Source organism: Capricornis sumatraensis, chromosome 4 (assembly GCF_032405125.1).
Source record: "Capricornis sumatraensis isolate serow.1 chromosome 4, serow.2, whole genome shotgun sequence".
In the NCBI taxonomy this organism is placed as follows: Eukaryota; Metazoa; Chordata; class Mammalia; order Artiodactyla; family Bovidae; genus Capricornis; species Capricornis sumatraensis.
The window spans coordinates 81597142-81612867 of record NC_091072.1 but is presented as its reverse complement, the minus strand read 5'-3'; the positions used below and the strand labels follow the sequence as shown (position 1 = coordinate 81612867).

Genomic DNA, 15726 nt, shown 5'->3' with positions numbered 1-15726 from the left:
TTTCACAGCATTATCTTTCAGGATTTGAAAGAGCTCAACTGGAATTTCATCACTTCCACTTGCTTTGTTTGTAATGATGCTTTCTAAGGCCCACTTGACTTCACATTCCAGGCTCTAGGAATGCGAGGCTCTAGGCGAGTTATATACTTGTGTACCAAAGATAAATTTAAAATTTTTTTCATGAGATATTTTTGATCATTATTTTTCTACTGAATTTTTTAGAATGACATTTTGGTGATCATGTTAAATGTCTTTGTAATACTAAGGAAACAAAAGATTTGTCTATGAAATGACATATTACCAAGGGAAACAATAGAGCTTCAGGTCAAACAGACCAGAAATTAGATATCCTGTTGAATAAAACACTATATATGTTTCATTTTTTTCTTTCTGATTTTTAAGAATAGAGAAGCTAAATAAACAAACAAACAAACAACAACAACAAAAACAGGCCAAACCTAAACCCAGGAGCAGCATGGTTTTTGAAATTTCAAGAAGCCAATGATAACTACCCACCTAAGAGAAAAGCCCCACTACAGAAAAACTGTGGGCTTCCCAGGTGGCACTAGAGGCAAAAAAAAACCACCCTGCTGCCAATGCAGGAGACACAAGAGATATGGATTTGATCCCTGTGGCAGGAAGATCCCCTTGAGGAGGGCATGGCAGTGCACTCCACCATTCCTGCCTGGAGAATCCCATGGACAGAGGAGCTGGAGGGGCTACAGTCTATAGTGCCACACAGAGTGGGACACAACTGAAGCAACTTAGTGCTCATGCATGCATAGAAAAACGTTAGATATGAATTTTGTACAACTTCTTTGTAATTAAGAGCATTCCCTACAATGGTAGAATACTATTTAAAACAGAGCTCCTAAATTATTAGAGAAGTAATACATTAACATAGCAAGAAACAGCCAAAGTATAGTAGAGTATCTCTGTGTTTAAACAGAAGCACACAGAAAAAATAGTCAAAATATGCATATTAAATGTAGTGTCAACTCTGTAAAAGAGTACTGCTACTGTTCCTTTAATTCGATGCATATGTGCAGTAAGGAGTAAGATACTAAATCTATCAACAGGGACCCCATTCACAGTATTTCCTGAAAGATTATACTTAGAGTTTTAAAGTTTAATGGAGTCTGAAAATTTCCTTTTTAACCTGTCACAGACACCCTTTGACTATGTAGCTTTAACAACCCAAGACAGCATTTGGTTTCTAAAACATGTACTACTGAAATATTTCATTCAGTTGTACTGCATCTGATTATATTTAAAATTTGTAAATTCAGATATCTAAAATATTTCAAGTCAGGTTTATTTGCAAAGATGTTTGAGTTTCAACTTAAAGGACAAAGAAACATAGGCTTAATAACAAACATATCCAATAAATTTTCACTACATTTATATCATCATAAAATTAAAACATTTTAATTTCTATTTCATGTTCTGAAATTTTATTTTTGAGTATATGTGTATATATTTATGTACACACACAAAATACATTTACAGTTCAAAGCTAATCAATGCAACATGATTATCTCATGCATAATTCATTTGGCTAATTCAATTGTAAGTAATGTCTAAAGATAATTTACTACAATATGGAAAAGTTTTCTGATTATTTTTTTAATGTAAAACCCAAAGCAAAATTGCTTTAACTCAAGCAACTACTTTATACAGAAATTTTCACTTATCATACATTATTTTCTACACACAAATATTAGAAAATCAGAATGAAAAATCATCCCAGTAAATGATAACTAAAATATTCAATAATTGGCTTCATTTTAAGACTTGACAAAAAGTCATTAAAAACCCAGAAACATAAGTTACTGAACTCAGGTTTATTGTGTTAGAAGCAACAGTAAATGTAATTCTAATACAAAACGTAAGCAAAATTTGTAGCAAAAAATAGTCTAGAAAAACTGCTATTAATTTAAGATTTATAGTTTATTGTTTTAACTTTCTGTCTAATAGTATGGTTTGTGTGTATTACAAAGGAGTAGTGCACATTTCAGACTCCCCTATAAAATCTGCTTAGCAAGTGGAACTCATCCAAAGACTTCCTGTTCAGAGATTTTATTGACTCTCTGAGTACCACAAATCTTTGCAATTACATGGCCATAGGACTGGAAATGGTCAGTTTTCATTCCTATCCTTAAGAAAGGCAATGCCAAAGAATGCTCAAACTAGCGCATAATTGCACTCTTCTCATATGCTAGTAAAGTAATGCTCAAAATTCTCCAAGCCAGGCTTCAACAGTATGTGAACTATGAACTTCCACATGTTCAAGCTGTATTTAGAAAAGGCAGAGGAACCAGAGATCAAATTGCCAATATCTGTTGGAACATCAGAAAAGTAAGAGTTCCAGAAAGACACCTATTTCTGCTTTATTGACTATGCCAAAGCCTTTGACTGTGTGGATCACAATAAACTGTGGAAAATTCTTCAAAAGATGGGGATACCATCTTTTGGTCACCTGACCTGCCTCTTGAGAAATCTGTATGCAGGTCAAGAAGGAACAGTTAGAACTGGACATGGAACCACACACTGCTTCCAATTAGAGAAAAGAGTATGTCAAGGCTGTATATTGTCACCCTGCTTATTTAACTTATATGCAGAGTACAAGAGAAACCCTGGGCTGGATGAAGCACAAGCTGGAATCAAGATTGCCGGGAGAAATATCAATAACCTCAGATATGCAGATGACACCACCCTTATGGCAGAAAGTGAAGAACTCAAGAGCCTCTTGATGAAAGTGAAAGAGGAGAGTGAAAAAGTTGGCTTAAAACTCAACATTCAGAAAACTAAGTTCATGGCATCTGGTCCCATTATGTCATGGCAAATAGATGGGGAACAGTAGCAGAGACTTTATTTTGGGGGGGCTACAAAATCACTGTAGGTGGTGACTGCAGCCATGAAATTAAAAGACACTTACTCCTTGGAAGAAAAGTTATGACCAACCTAGATAGCATATTAAAAAGCAGACATTACTTTGCCAACAAAGGTTCATCTAGTTTTTCCAGTAGTCATGTATGAATGTGACAGTTGTCCTATAAAGAAAGCTGAGAGCCAAAGAATGGATGCTTTTGAACTGTAGTGTTGACTCTTGAGAGTCATTGGACTGCAAGGGGTTCCAACCTGTCAATCCTAACGGAAATCAGTACTGGATATTCACTGGAAGGATTGATGCTGAAGCTGAAACTCCAATACTTTGGCCACCTGGTGTGAAGAACTGACTCATTGGAAAAGACCCTGATGCTGGGAAAGATTGACGAAAGGAATAGAAGGGGACAACAGAGGATGAGATGGTTGGATGACATCACCAATTCAATGGACATGAGTTTGAGTAAACTCTGGGAATTGGTGATGGACAGGGAGGCCTGGCGTGCTGCAGTACATGGGGTCACAAACAGACGCTACTGAGTAACTGAACTGACTGAACTGAGGGAAAAAATGTTATTGTCAGTATGAGGCTAATATAAATCTTGTCTAATTTTAACAATTTGTTATGGGCCATTATTGTGCATTTACTTTTTCTTGATGTTTTTATATAAATGACAACTGGGACATTACTTTTGTTAGATGGTATGGCACATTCCATGATGCAAACCCACTCCTATTTTATCTCCTGGGAGCTTACATTCAAAACCATGAGCATCTGCTTTCCTGAATGGAACAAAGCAGAAAACTATTCAGTGAGGGTGGGCCATAAACAGTTAAGGAAATTAGAAAAATAACTGATACCTTTAGAAATATATTGATTTTCAAGGCATTACTTACTATGGTAACGTTTACAAAATTCCTAAAATCAAGTGCTAACAAAATAGCAGGATTTACCATTTCAAGTTTCTTCAAATGTTTTTGCACTAGCTGTGGGAGTTAACAGAAGTCAAGCCAGGAAGTTTGCTTTCCAGTAGGGTTATAAGGGTCTGAAAAGGAATATGTACTGAGAACTCTTCAATGAGAAATAAAAAATGAGCTCTATGAAGGCTTTGATAAGGGAAAAGTCAAAGTTGAAATTAAAGGAACAATATCCACAGCACCTATTTATGTCTATTTGTCATATGCAATAAAACTTGTGAGAGAGTGTTATAGGGATTAATTCTGAGTGATTTTAAGTTAATTTTTAAATTACCTTAATCAGATAAAAGTAAATTCTTTATGTTAAAATTTAAGGTTGGGTTCTATAGTTTTTACTACTGTGGTGTGGAAAATAGAATAATAAAAAAGACATATAGATTAGAATCACAGACCTACACTTGAACCTCAACTGTCAGCTGTTGAACAGCCTTGGGCTAGATGCTTAACCTTGCTGGTCCTCAGTTGTCTCATCATAAAGCGGCAATAACAACACCTACACCTCAGGGTGGTTGTGAGATTAAAGGTGATAATGGATGAATGAATCTAAAACAGTGCTTGACACAATACTCTAAAGTCATATTAAACCTCTTTTCCCCTGTCTTTTTTCTTCCTTCCCAGATCCTCAGGAAATATAAAATAGGTCATGAAAATACAATCTATGGTGTAGGTTTCTCTATTAAACACTTGAATGGAACAGGCGCATTGTTCAATGCTCTTACATTTACAAATCATTCATAGCTGAGAGAAGGAGGATAACCACGTTAAGTGAATTTCAGTAAGATCCTATCTTGTTTTTCCTGCAAAAAAAATTCTGTTTACCAAGATACTAAAAAACACATCAGACATACCTCAAGTTATTTCAGAGTTGAGAGAAAGAAAAGAAAATAGAATAGAAGGTGAATAGATATATGGTCAAAATCCATAATCAATTTCAGTTTTAAAAGATTTTAAAATTAAAATAAAATAAAATAAAATAAAAAATAAAAAAAATAAAAAAATAAAATGGTGGAGTGACTATATGTATTCATTTCCCCTCCCTGATCGATTTTCTTTTACAACCCACAATATCAAAGTAAATAAAATAGATTTGGAAGATGCAAGAAAGGAAAGAAGACCAATGTGAAGCAAGACAACCTTGTACTAGCAGGACCAGTGAGTGGCTCACCACCTGGATGCAACACGGAAAGCTACAACTCCTCCACTCCTCCTTAGGCAGTGAGGGAAAAATCGCTCAATCCTGTCTGACTCTGCAACCCCATGGACTATACAGTCCATGGTATTCTCCAGGCCAAAACACTGGCGTGGGTAACGTTTCCCTGCTCCAGGGGATCTTTCCAACTCAGGGATCGAACCAGGTCTCCTGCATGGCAGGCAGATTCTTTATCAGCTGAGCCACAAGGGAAGCCCAAGAGTATTGGAATGGGTAGCCTTTCCCTTCACCAGCAGATCTTCTGACCCATGATTCAAACTGGGGTCTCCTACATTGCAGGTGGATTCTTTACAAACTGAGCTATGAGGGTAGATTAGGGGTTTATTCTACAGGGAAGTTAAACGTGGGAGCCACAGAGCTCAGGATGCTGGAGGACGAACAGGGAATTCTGCACACTGAATTCTTGACCCTTGGTCTCTCGAGGCATAGTACTGTTGCTCACAGGCAAGGCATTCCAGGGTCCTTCTTTGAGAAATGGAGACTCCAAGAGAAAAGATCTAAAACAGTGACTTACAGGGAAAATTACCAGCCACTAAACTCTATCCACATGCAGTTTTATATCAAGTCTAACTCTTAAGTAAGAATGAGCTGCAAAAAAACTTCCTTAGGAAAACCAGAAAACCACTTCCATTCTTATCCTGAAAAAAAAGGGTCCAAAGGATAAAGAGACAATTAAGAGAGACTCTCCCCTCAAAAAACAGTTATGAACGAGAGGTAGACTCGATGTTATATGGACAAAAGAATAGACTAGTATGACCCCAAGTAATGCGAAGGCAAGAAGAGACTTTGAATTAAATATATAATAACATTAATAATTCAAGAGATGGCTTAGACATTGACAAAGTTTCCCATTAAGTAAAACCAAATGATAGAGATAGAACAGAAGATAATAAAAACAAAAGAACCAGAGGATCAATTCAAAAACTCTAACATTCAGTGAGAAAAAGTTGAAAAAAAGAAAAACAAAGGAAATAGTTACACAGATATTACCAAAGAAATAATAAAATTGATTTTCTCAGCACACATCTCCTTAATGAAAAGGCCTATAGAATGCATATGGATTTCCCTGGTGGCTCAGATGATAAAGAATCCACCTGCAATGCGGGAGATCTGGGTTCAATCCTGGGGTGGGGAAGATCCCCAGAGAAAGAAATGGCAACCCACTCCAGTAACTGAGTTTTAAACACACACACACTAAGCCACTTCACACAATATCAGAACAACAAAGACAAGGATACCAAAGTTTCAGTGGTATATGCACAGAGTCAAAGGCACTTACAACAAGGATTCAGAATCACCAGATTTCTCAAAAGGCTAAAGAATAAGATAATGCCTTAAAATTCTGAGGGAAATTATTTTTCTGCTAGAAGTCTATAACTGGCCAAGTTATCAAGGAAATATGAGGACTGACTAAAGACATTTTCAGATTTTCAAAAGGAAAAATGAATCTCCCATTTTTCATCTTTCAAGAAGATACAGGGAAGAGTGCTTTCATATAAAAGAGTAAATAAAAAAAAGTAAATGAGATCCAAGAAAAAGTCATCAAAATAGAAACTGAGTGAAAAGACCTCACAGGATGAGAGAATGATCAGCAAGGTTAAGTTCATCCTAACCAGATCAGAGGGAGAAGATCATGGTTTGGGGGTGGGTAGCTCTGGGAAGAGTTTAGGAAAGAGAAACTATCTGGTCATTTAGGGGAAAAATTCATAGAGCTTTTATATAACTGTTCAAGCTTAAGAGAAAAAATAATAATTGGAATGTTAAAAGAAACTAAGCAAATTTTTAAAGGATGCAATTATTAACTCCAGGAAAATCAAAGAGTTATTCAAGAAAGGAGCAGTGCTTCAAAGTACATTACTTGACTTCACAGTGACATAAGAATAATTATTGACTGAATCAAAATTCATTTGGGGTACTTCCCTGGTGGTCCAATGGTTAAGAATCTGCTTTACAATGCAGGGGACATGGGTGTGATCCCTGGTCAGGGAACTAAGATACATGTGCCATGGAGCAACTAAACCCCCAGGCCATAACTACTGAGTCTGCACAGAGAACACTATTCATTACTTTATGAAAACATGAAAAGCGTGCTTCCCAATTTACTTTTGACATAAAATTAGAAGGATTTATTTAACTGACAAAGGATTAATCTCCAAAATATACAAGCAGTTCATGCAACTCAATATCAAAAAAACAAACAACCCAAGCAAAAAATTTGTAGAAGACCTAAACAGACATTTCTCCAAAGAAGACATACAGATGGCCAACATGAAAAGATGTTCAACATAACTCTTTCTTAGAAAAATATAAACCAAAATTACAAAGTGGTATCACCTCACCCAGTCAGAATGACCATCACCAAAAAATCTACAAACCATAAATGCTGGAGAGGGTATGGAGTAGAGAACTTTCCTACACTACTGTTGGGAATGTAAATTGGCACAGCCACCATGGAGAACAGTATGCTGCTGCTGCTGCTAAGTCACTTCAGTCGTATCCAACTCTGTGCGACCTCATAGACAGCCTCCTACCAGGCTCCCCCATCCCTGGGATTCTCCAGGCAAGAACACTGGAGTGGGTTGCCATTTCCTTCTCCAATGCATGAAAGTGAAAAGTGAAAGTGAAGTCGCTCAGTCGTGTCCGACTCAGTGACCTCATGGATTGCAGCCCACCAGGCTTCTCTGTCTATGGGATTTTCCAGGCAAGAGTACTGGAGTGGGGTGCCATTGCCTTCTCCGGACAACAGTATAGATGTTCCTTAAAAAAATACAAATAGTACTACTATATGACCCATCAATTGCACTACTGGGTTCATAATCTGAGAAAACCATAACTGAAAGAGACACATGTACCCCAAAGTTCCTTGCAGCACTATTTACAAAAGCCAGGACATGGAAGCAACCTAAATGCTCATCAATAGATGAATGGATAAAGAAGTTGTGGTACATATATACAATGGAATATTACTCAGCTATAAAAAGAAATAAATTGGGATCATTGGTAGTGATGTGGATGGATCTAGAGTCTGTCACACAGAATGAAGTATGTCAGAAAGAGAAAAACAAGTCTCATATATTAACGCATACACGTGAAGTCGAGACAAGCAGGACAGATGAACCTATTTGCACGACAGGAACAGAGATGCAGATGTGCAGAACGGAAATGTGGATACAAAGGGAGAAGGAGAGGGATAAATTGGGAGAGTAACATTGACAGATATACACGACCATGGTAATATAGACAGATAATGGAAAGTTTCTGCATAACATAAGGAGCTCAGCTCAGTGCTCTGTGATGATCTAGAGGAATGGCATGGGGTGGAGGAGGCTCAAGAGGGAGGGGATATATGTATACTTACAGCTGATTCACATTGCTGTACAGCAGAAACTTATACAACATTGTAAAACAATTATACTCCAATCATAAAATTTTAAAAATAAATGAAATGAATCCTTTCACTGGAAAAAAATTAAAAAAATAAAATTCAGATATAAGAATTTAAAAAGATATATGAATCCAAAATATTACAGAAAAATAGACGTTCTATACTTTTGCTTAAAAATATCTACTGCTATGGATAAATAAAATGATTCATAACTCTATCATATACTATACATATTAGGCTTATATTGATGTAAGACTACTATAAAAAAAAGACTAGGTGACAACTAGGAACTGAATTTTGATGCAATATTGATTATATTGGGCACAGTGTTCATATCAAAGGTGGCAATATTCTTTCTAGCTATATTCTTAACAGTTAGACCATTTTTGCCAATGAATGAAATTCTAGATGTCAGATTTTATGAGAGTAATGATAAGGCGATTGTGATGATTGAAGAGCTGAACAAAATAGATATATTTAATGAGGAAAACAGAAAAATAGCTGCCTTCAAATATTTGCCCTGTGGAGGAGGAATTTGATGTATTCCTACTTCAGGGTGCAGAATGAATTACAGATGAATATTTCATATATATCAATTTCAGCTCAAAATACAGAACAGAAATCACATAACTTTCCTAGAAAGAAGTGGGTTATGTTATACATAGTCTCCAACCTTTAGAATTGTTCATCAATATAGAAACTGTGTATAATTCAGATGAGAAACTTAATAATGTAAGCTTTGTGTAGTAGGATATGAAAGAGGAAATTGCAAGTCTTTCCCAATTTTAAAGATATAATACCAAAAAATGTAAGAAAACAGTATTTTTTAAAATATTTCAAATATCGCAGTAATCTAACTCTTTAGATATATATATTTAGGGGTTTATTTTTTAAATTGTATTATTTACTAAAATGAGAAAATGAAAATTTCTGCACATGTGAATCATAGGACATCCTTTGGTTAGAGAATATGCCATCCTTTAATTCTTAAGAACTTCAAATCAATTTTATATTTTGATATTGCCTCATTTACGATGACATAGGTATTGAATGAAATCCTGAAGTTATTCCCAGACTTTTAAATTTTAATTTCTGATAAAATAGTTTTTAAAAATAATCTGCTTTTTATTACAACAGATGTAAATGAAAAACATTCCAACTTTAATAACTTTTTAATAACTCCTCTAGAAATTTCCTAAGCACTCTATATGGAAACATTTTCCCAACAGATAGGGAAGTGAGTTTTACTTAAAAGTTTTCTCCATATTTTGACTTTAAAAGTAACTATAAAGAAATCCTCATAGTTTGGTAGTGACACAGTCATAAAAAACTTGAAAGTCAAAGTGAAAGTCACTCAGTCGTGTCTGACTCTTTGCGACCCCATGGACTATACAGTCCATGGAATTCTCCAGGCCAGAATACTGGAGTGGGTAGCCTTTCCCTTCTCCAGGGGAATCTTCCCAATCCAGGGATTGAACCCAGGTCTTCCACATTGCAGGCAGTTCCTTAAATTGAAGAAAATATATAATTTCATAAAAAACAAAAAAAAATCTCCAGCGCTCTTCTCAGTATAAACCACAATCTTAAATGGCCTATTTAATATATCTAAATAAATACCATATCCTTCTTAGCACAACAGAAATTTAGATATTAGGATTATTTTCATGTTTAAATTATGCATCAACAAAAATGACTAGATTTTCTATCAAAGTATGCACACATGTTAAAGGTGCTGAAATAAAGATAAATGAGAATTCTAAACTTAATAAGGTCAGAAACCATATCTATAAATGTTTACTGAATAAACAGTATATAGAAAAAATATATGAGCAAATACACACAAAGATTATTTAAATATGCAGTTTATGTTACCTGAATGAAGTAGAGTTGGATGAACTTTAGTTCTACAAAAATTATACAGAAAGGAAAGCTTCATCTAATTTAGATCTCTTTCCTCAAGATTTTTGATGTTGCTGTTCTGATTCTATGGGGTACCCTGTGGGTCAGCAGAGATGAGAAGAATGCAGTCTTCCGGTTGCATCTAAAATTAAGATCTTGCAGCAAAATGCTGACTTGGAAACAGGAGCCCATATGAACTCCTACTGTTCTTTCGAGCTTGGACACTGATGTGGGAGGAGCCAAGCCTGGTTATCTTCCCTATTCCAAGATGTGAAAATGCTCCAAAGGCCTAAGAATAAACAGTAAAAACGTTTCCCTCAGACGGAAGGGTGCAAACTTCGGTGGTAGAACATGGAAACATTTTTTTATTAGTGTGGCAGTAAAAATTTCCTTTTATTCTTTCATTTTCCTGTAAACTATATTCTCAAAGAGCACACATAGCCATTTATACAGTATAATTGGCACATTTTAATTCTCACACTATATTTAATGATATCCCAAACATAGTGAATCATCTTTAATCACAGAAAATGCTTTTTGGTTCTACCTGTCAGTTTGTTTATGATAGGTAAAATCTACCATAAGAAAGACACTTCTGTGAATGTTTATATTGTTGTTCTTTAGTTGCTAAGTTGTATTGAACTCTTTTGAGACCCTTAGGACTGTGGCCCACCTGGCTCCTCTGTCCATGGGATTTTCTAAGCAAGGATACCAGAGTGGATTGCCATTTCCATCTCCAGGGGAATCTTCTCAACCTTGTGTCTCCTAGATTGCTGGTGGATGGTCACCACTGAGCCACCAGGGAGGCCCAAATATGTTTATACCCTGAAAAAAATTACAGCCTTATAAACAAAAATGGTTCTACTGCACATGAGCCTTTTTCTGGCAATTTTAATAACTGGACCAAATTTATGTTCCCCATAAATCTGATTACTTGTCAGAATATTTTCAAATATGTTTTTATTTAGATTTTGGAACTAGGTTCAAAACTGACCTGGAAAAGTTTTCATTCCAATCCCTAAGAAAGGCAATGCCAAAGAAAGCTCAAAATACTTCACAATTGCACTCGTCTCACACGCTAGCAAAGTGATGCTCAAAATTCTCCAAGCCTGTAAAGTAATTAACCTCCAATTAAAATAAATAAATTAAAAAAAAATTCTCCAAGCCAGGCTTCAACAGTATGTGAACCGTGAACTTCCAGATGTTCAAGCTTGTTTTAGAAAAGGCAAAGGAACCAGAGATCAAATTGCCAATATCCGCTGGATTATCAAAAAAGCAAGAGAGTTCCGGAAAAACATCTCTTTCTGCTTTACTGACTATGCCAAAGTCTTTGACTGTGTGGATCACAATAAACTGTGGAAAATTCTGAAAGAGATGGGAATACCAGACCACCTGACCTGTCTCTTGAGAAACCTGTATGCAGGTCAGGAAGCAACAGTTAGAACTGGACATAGAACAATGGACTGTTTCCAAATTGGGAAAGGAGTACGTCAAGGAGTACTCAAATTGGGAAAGGAGTATGTCAATACTCTGCATATTTAACTTATAAGCAGAGTACATCATGAGAAACGCTGGGCTGGATGAAGCACAAGCTGGAATCAAGATTGCCGGGAGAAATATCAATAATGCCAGATATGCAGATGACATTATTATGACAGAAAGCGAAGAGGAACTCGAGAGCCTCTTGATGAAAGTGAAAGAGGACAGTGAAAAAGTTGGCTTAAAGCTCAACATTCAGAAAATGAAGATCATGGCATCTGGTCCCATCACTTCATGGTAAATAGGGAAACAGTGGAAACGTTGACAGACTTTATTTTCTTGGGCTCCAAAATCACTGCAGATGGGGACTGCAGCCATGAAATTAAGACGCTTACTTCTTGGAAGAAAGTTATGACCAACCGAGACAGCATATTAAAAAGCAGAGACATTACTTTGCCAACAAAGGTCTGACTAGTCAAGGCTATGGCTTTTCCAGTAGTCACGTATGTATGTGAGAGTTGGACTATAAAGAGAGCTGAGCACCGAAGAATGGATGCTTTTGAAATGTGGTGTGGAGAAGACTCTTGAGAGTCCCTTGGACTGCAAGGAGATCCAACCAGTCCATCCTAAAGAAAATCAGTCCTGAATATTCATTGGAAGGACTGATGTTGAAGCTGGAACTCCAATACTTTGGCCACCTGATGGAAGAACTGACTCATTTGAAAATCCCCTGATGCTGGGAAAGATTGAAGGCAGGAGAAGGGGACAACAGAGGAAGAAGTGGTTGGGTGGCATCAAAGTCAATGGATATGGGTTTGAGTAAACTCTGGGAGTTTGTGTTGGACAGGGAGGCCTGGCATGCTGCAGTCTGTGGGGTCGCAAAGAGTCCAACACAACTGAGCAACTGTACTGAACTGAACTGGAACTAGGTTAAAGTTATATTTTCTGCTATTGATAAATCACACATTAAAGCAAACATTTGTCTCAAATTTATGATAGTCATAATTAAATGTATAATTTGTGTTGTTTTAGTCTTTTCTTCAGAGAAGGCAATGGCACCCCACTCCAGTACTCTTGCCTGGAAAATCCCATGGATGGAGGAGCCTGGTGGGCTGCAGTCCACGGGGTTGCTAAGAGTCAAACACGATTGAGTGACTTCATCTTCACTTTTCACTTTCATGCATTGGAGAAGGGAATGACAACCCACTCCAGTGTTCCTGTCTGGAGAATCCCAGGGATGGGGGAGCATGGTGGGCTGCCGTGTATGGGGTTGCACAGAGTAGGACACGACTGAACTGACTCAGCAACAGCAGTCTTTTCTTAACCAGTAATATGTACTTGACCTGTAATATGTACTACCTTCTATCTCTTGATACATTTGTATTTTTACCCTCCACATCTAGTGCTGCGTAACTATCACTAACACATTCTAACTGCTATATAAATATCCAGTACTTCTTAGTAGATCAGTGATAATACAAATCAAAATAATGGAATCTTCCACTTTACCTATTGTTCCTTTTAATACTAAAAAATGTCCTCTTTAGATAGGAACTATTTTATACTCTAAGAAACAAAATCTTAGAAATGTTAAGTAACTTTCCAAAGGTGACTCTGCTAAACAATAGCCATTTTAACCAAAACCTACGCATGCTACCACAATTCTTAGTCTCAAGATGTAGGAAAGACTTAATATTTAAAGATTCAGGAGGCTTAAGAATAATATTATTGCTTCAAAGCTTTTTTGGGAAATGAAAAATTACATCTCTCTTGGTGAAGTAAAGATTATATTCTCTTACATGAAACTAATGTAACTAATGTAAGGAGCAGCGGCTGTGCTTTGCTGGAGCAGCCATGAAGAGATACCCCACGCCGAAGGTAAGAGAAACCCAAGTAAGATGGTAGGTGTTGCAAGAGGGCATCAGAGGACAGACACAGTGAAACCATACTCACAGAAAACTACTCAATCTAATCACACTAGGACCACAGCCTTGTCTAACTCAATGAAACTAAGCCATGCCTGCGGGGCAACCCAAGACAGGCGGGTCATAGTGGAGAGGTCTGACAGAATGTGGTCCACTGGAGAAGGGAATGGCAAGCCACTTCAGTATTCTTGCCTTGAGAACCCCATGAACAGTATGAAAAGGCAAAATGATAGGATACTGAAAGAGGAACTCCCCAGGTCAGTAGGTGTCTAACACGCTACTGGAGATTAGTGGAGAAATAACTCCAGAAAGAATGAGGGGATAGAGCCAAAGCAAAAACAATACCCAGCTGTGGATGTGACTGGTGATAGAAGCAGGGTCCAATGCTGTAAAGAGCAATATTGCATAGGAACCTGGAATGTCAGGTCCATGAATCAAGGCAAATTGGAAGTGGTCAAAGAAGAGACAGCAAGAGTGAATGTTGACATTCTAGGAATCAGAGAACTAAAATGGACTGGAATGGGTGAATTTAACTCAGATGACCATTATATCTACTACTGTGGGCACGAATCCCTCAGAAGAAATGGAGTAGGCATCATGGTCAACAGAAGAGTCTGAAATGCACTACTTGGATGCAATCTCAAAAATGACAGAATGATTTCTGTTCGTTTCCAAGGCAAATCATTCAATATCACGGTAATCCAAGTCTATGCTCCAACCAGTAACGCTGAAGAAGCTGAAGTTGAACGGTTCTATGATCTACAAGATCTTTTAGAACTAACACTTTAAAAAGATGTCCTTTTCATCATACGGGACTGGAATGTAAAAGTAGGAAGTCAAGAAACACCTGGAGTAACAGGCAAATTTGGCCTTGGAATGTGGAATGAAGCAGGGCAAAGGCTAATAGAGTTTTGCCAAGAAAATGCACTGGTCATAGCAAACACCTTCTTCCAACAACACAAGAGAAGACTCTACACATGGACATCACCAGTTGGTCAACACTGAAATCAGACTGATTATATTCTTTGCAGCCAAAGATGGAGAAGCTCTATACAGTCAAAAAAACAAGACCAGGAGCTGACTGTGGCTCAGATCATGAACTCCTTATAACCAAATTCAGACTCAAAGTGAAGAAAGTAGGGAAAACCGCTAGACCATTCAGGTATGACCTAAATTGAATCCCTTATGATTCTACAGTGGAAGTGATCAATAGATTTAAGGGCCTAGATCTGATAGATAGAGTGTCTGATGAACTATGGAATGAGGTTCCTGACATTGTACAGGAGACAGGGATCAAGACCATCCTCATGGAAAAGATGCAAAAAAGCAAAATAGCTGTCTGGGGAGGCCTTACAAATAGCTGTGAAAAGAAAGGAAGTGAAAACCAAAGGAGAAAAGGAAAGATATAAGCATCTGAATGCAGAGTTCCAAAGAATAGCAAGAAGAGATCAGAAAGCCTTCTTCAGCAATCAATGCAAAGAAATAGAGGAAAACAACAGAATGGGAAAAACTAGAGATCTCTTCAAGAAAATTAGAGATACCAAGGGAACATTTCATGTAAAGATGGGCTCGATAAAGGACAGAAATGGTCTGGACCTAACAGAAGCAGAAGATATTAAGAAGAGGTGGCAAGAATACACAGAAGAACTGTACAAAAAAGATCTTCATGACCCAGATAATCACGATGGTGTGATCACTCATCTAGAGCCAGACATCCTGGAATGTGAAGTCAAGTGGGCCTTAGGAAGCATCACTGCAATAAAGCTAGTGGAGTGGATGGCATTCCAGTTGAGCTCTTTCAAATCCTGAAAGATGATGCTGTGAAAGTGCTACACTCAATATGCCAGCAAATTTGGAAAACCCAGCAGTGGCCACAGGACTGGAAAAGGTCAGTTTTCATTCCAATCCCTAAGAAAGGCAATGCCAAAGAATGCTCAAACTACCACACAATTGCACTCATCTCA

At 37.2% G+C, this 15726-nt stretch overlaps 1 protein-coding gene and 1 pseudogene across 1 annotated transcript in view; one reads left to right on the top strand and one right to left on the bottom strand.

The window, feature by feature from the left end:
• ADAMTS20 (ADAM metallopeptidase with thrombospondin type 1 motif 20) overlaps positions 1-15726 on the bottom strand; it is a 198254-nt gene that overhangs the window by 62451 nt on the left and 120077 nt on the right. The gene's annotated exons all lie outside the window — the stretch shown is intronic.
• On the top strand, positions 14114-14916 carry LOC138078380 (craniofacial development protein 2-like; annotated as a pseudogene).